This window comes from Cebus imitator, unplaced genomic scaffold (genome assembly GCF_001604975.1).
Source record: "Cebus imitator isolate Cc_AM_T3 unplaced genomic scaffold, Cebus_imitator-1.0 Scaffold266, whole genome shotgun sequence".
NCBI classification, from domain to species: Eukaryota; Metazoa; Chordata; class Mammalia; order Primates; family Cebidae; genus Cebus; species Cebus imitator.
In genome coordinates this window covers 3,222,455-3,226,684 of record NW_016107581.1, presented here as the reverse complement: position 1 = coordinate 3,226,684, position 4,230 = coordinate 3,222,455, and the positions used below count along the sequence as shown (strand labels likewise).

Here is a 4,230-nt window from a genome sequence, read left to right as displayed (position 1 = left end):
GCTATACAGCGTGTTTTTGTGTTTTAAGCTGTGTTACTAGAAAAGAGTCAAAACGTTTTAAGAAGTAGTTTATAAAGTAAGAAACAACTTACAGGAAGCTAAGGTTAATTTATTATTGAAAAAGAAAAATGGTTTTCAAAAATTTAGTAGCCTAAGTGTGCAGTGTTTATAAACTCTGCAGTAGTGTCCAGTAAAGCCCTACACCTATTCACTCGGACACCAGAGCAACCTCTAGTCCTGCAAGATGCATTCACGGCAAGTACCCTATACAAGTGTGTACCTTTTTTTAATCTTTTATACCATATTTTTGCTGTACCTTATCTATGTTTAGATACATAAATACTTTTCATTGTATTATAATTACCTACCATATTCAGTACAGTACCATGCTGTACAGGTTTGTAGCCTAGAAGCAATCGGCTATACCATATAGCCTAGGCTTTCACATCTGGGTTTGTGCAGGCACACTCTGTTGTGGTCACACAACGATGAAATCACCTAACAACGTATTTCTCAGACATATCCACATCCTTAAGTGATGCATTACTGTAGTTAATTCTTTCATCTGGAAAACATCAAGATTGCGATAAGGGCATTAGAAACAGAGTCTTACAGATACAGCAGAATGAGGCCCAAAGAAATTCAAGGGCCTCCTTTCGGTCCCACAGAACTTAATCCTATAAGAAACTGCATAGTAACATACCAGAATGAAGGTGGAAATTTCCCTACAGGCAGCTCTGGTCCAAGGCATCGTTCTGAACTTGAGAGAGGGCATCAAGAAGTGCTTTTAGGAGTTCCCTCCAGGTCACCAGAAAAACCATGACAAAGTGTATCATTTTGTAATTCAAGATAATCCAATAATGTTCAATTCTATCTTTTTCTTTTCTTTCTTTTCTTTTTTTTTTTTTTTTTTTTCAGACAAGAGTTTTGCTCTGTAGCCCAGGCTGGAGTGTAATGGGCAATCTTGGCTCACTGCAATCTCCACCTCCCAGGTTCAAGCAATTCTCCTGCCTCAGCCTCCTGAGTAGCTAGGATTACAGACATGCACCACCGCGCCGGGCTAATTTTGTATTTTTGCTGAGAAGGTGTTTCACCACTTTGGCAAAGCTGGTCTTGAACTCCTGACCTCAGATGATCCACCCGCGTCGGCCTCCCAAAGTGCTAGGATTACAAGCATGAGCCACTGTACCTGACCAATTCTATCTTTTTACAGATGAGGAAGACCAGGCCTGAGGGAATACAACGACCTCTTTGAAGTAATACAGCTAACAATGTAAATGAAAAAGCTAAAACTTAGGTTTGATTCCTCTGAATCTAACTTCAAACTATATCCAATGGAAAAAATAATAATATTGATGATGATTATGCTGATGAGTAAAATCCAGAAAAAATAAAACCTCTGCTTTTTCCAAACATAGGGAATGTTCCTGCAGACATTACAGTTTCTAGGAAAATCGGCCTTGGATTTATCACCCTGAACGTACCTGCATTCCTTAGCTCTCACCTTCCTTGGTACCATTTGTCTGCTGCCTGCTATGTAAAATTATGCTTCCTTCAATAAATATAATGCGGGCCTAGAGTCCTAGCTTTCCAGGGATTGTTTCGTATTCAACACATCTATATCTTTCTTGGTTTTATAAACTCACTACATATACTAAAAAATCTTTCTGAGTTTACACCCTGGTGCACTTAAAGCACCATGAAGAGAGGCCGGAACGGACGCCAGCTGGAAAACAGCGCATGCGCCTGCCTCGGCACCGCCCCTCCCGCCGCGGCTCCGTATTTGCCCTTGGTTTTGGCGCGTTTCCGCTTCCTGCCACCTGCTTCCGGGCCTCTGCATCCGGGAGAGCCCGCCCCTGGTGGAACACAGGAGACTGTCAGCCATCATCCTTCCATCATCCCTATCAGGTGCCTCGTTTCCTCTCTGCCAGCTTCCTGATCTCTCCCTCCCTGCCGTGGACTTGCAGCCACCACACCTCTGTCGTTGCTCCTCCTTAGCTGTCCTGAGTCAGAGGGATGACCAGCTCCTAGAGAAGAGCTTCACGTTGTAGGAATATTTGGAGTAGATCGTTGTTTTTTTAGTTGAGTCACCAATTTTTGTTTTGCCCGATAAAAAGCAGCTACCATCCACTAGCGTCATTACTTTAAGTAATAATAATATTTTTCCAGGTTCTGTTTTTTAAATAAATGTTCATTCGAAAAGAGTTTAAAGGGCATTATCTTGTTATTTCAACTTAGCTTGATTTTTAAATTTTAATGTTTGTCCTTCCTTTTCTTATTTGTTCTCAATTGGATGAAAATTTTGTCACAGACCTGCATTGGGGAGCAAGTGCCTTAGAGTCTAGAGTTCAGTTACCTTCGAGAACCGGGACCTTGCAGGTGGCTGGCTCTGCAGGCAAGGCGGGGACCAGCATTCCTGCAGGAAAGTGAGGCATTGGCCTTAGGTCCAAAATTTTCGGGGGTGCCAAAAACTCAGTAATCAACATAATATTTTCATAAAACAAAATTACGTCAAAAATCTATGTTTTTGTTTGTTTGTTTGTTTGAGATAGAGTTTCACTCTTGTTGCCCAGGCTGGAGTGCAATGGCGCAATCTAGGCTCACTGCATCCTCCATCTCCCAGGTTCAAGCAATTCTCCTTCCTCAGCCTCCCGAGCTGCTAGGATTACAGGCATGCACCACCACACCTGGCTATTTTTTTGTTTTTTTAGTAGAGATGGGGTTTCACCATGTTGGCCAGGCTGGTTTTGAACTTCTGACCTCAGGTGATCCACCCACATCAGCCTCCCAAAGTGCTAGGATTACAGGCGTGAGCCACCACACCCGGCAAAATCTATGTATTTTTAACAAACTATCAAATTTCTAAATAGAGACCAGATCGGTAGTACACTTATTTTTCCTTTATGTCGCAACCCCAGTGTGGCTTCACCTATACTGACTGCATGAACAGTGGAAATTAGAGAGCACGTGTCCTGAAAGGTTTCACATTTAGGAAACGCTGTGCTGACTGAACTCTGAGGCCAAATATGCAACCTCCAGCCCTAATGTGGCCTATCAGGATGTGAATATCAAGTATCTCAAAAGAAGCCTTACACTCTGTGCGCCTCTCAGGAATGTAGGTAGGTAGGTCAAGGTAGACGAGCCAGAGTTTTCTTTATAAAAGGAGTTAAAACACATCATGCGAAATGAAGGGAACTGAAAAAATCAGGTTTGGAAATTCTCCAAGGTTGAAAATGGGGCTATCCCTTCAATACCTGCTGTGGATGCCAAATGGAGAACCTGTCCATTCCGGGGAAATAAGAGGTCAAGCTCAATAAAGGGATCCTGTCTGGATGTCAGCAAGAAGCATCCATGACTCATGGGGGCATTCTGATAATCTTCCTACCGCTGAAAGAAAGAGAGAGGGCAGGCTCCGAGGGTTCCTCCCTCCTTTCGAGCCTCTCCCTTGGCAGAGATGGCAGATGAGATCGCCAAGGTTCAGGTTGCTTGGCCTGGTGGCGATACGATCTTCGGGAAGATCATCCGCAAGGAAATCCCAGCCAAAATCATTTTTGAGGATGACCAGTGCCTTGCTTTCCACGACATTTCTCCTCAAGCACCAACACATTTTCTGGTAGTACCCAAGAAACATATATCCCAGATTTCTGCAGCAGAAGATGATGATGAAAGTCTTCTTGGATGCTTAATAATTTTTGGCAAGAAATGTGCTGCGGATCTGGGCCTGAATAAGGGTTACTGAATGGTAGTGAATGAAGGTTCACATGGTGGAACAGTCTGTCTATCACTTTCATCTCCATGTTCTTAGAGGTCAGCAGATGCATTGGCCTCCTGGTTAAGCACGTTTTGGGGATAATTTTCCCTTCTCTAGGCAATGATTGAGTTAGGCAATTTCCAGTATGTTAAATGACACTTATTTTTGCCTGTGTATGGAGAGATTCAATAAATAATTTTAAACCCGGATACATAATAAAAGACATTGTTGCATGGTTAAAAAAAAAAAGAAAGAAAGACAGAGAGAGGGCAAGCGAAAAAGGAGCAGTATGTCTCTCAGAAGGCGCTTTGACGGTAAATCCACTCTGTTTGTAGTCTAACAACAATGGCTCATGTTTATTGAGTATTCCCAGTGCTAAGCACTTTATATACATTACCTCAGCTGGGCATGGTGGCCCACACCTGTAATCCCCGGATTTGGGAAGCCAGGGCAGGAGGATCACTTGAGCCCAGGAGTTG

General features: G+C 43.0%; 1 pseudogene across 1 annotated transcript; it reads left to right on the top strand.

Annotated features, from left to right (window-relative positions):
* Positions 1 to 3,453: 3,453 nt before the first annotated feature.
* On the top strand, positions 3,454 to 3,883 carry LOC108283952 (annotated as a pseudogene). The gene has a single exon (XR_005195740.1). The product of XR_005195740.1 is annotated as a histidine triad nucleotide-binding protein 1-like (transcript).
* Positions 3,884 to 4,230: the final 347 nt, after the last annotated feature.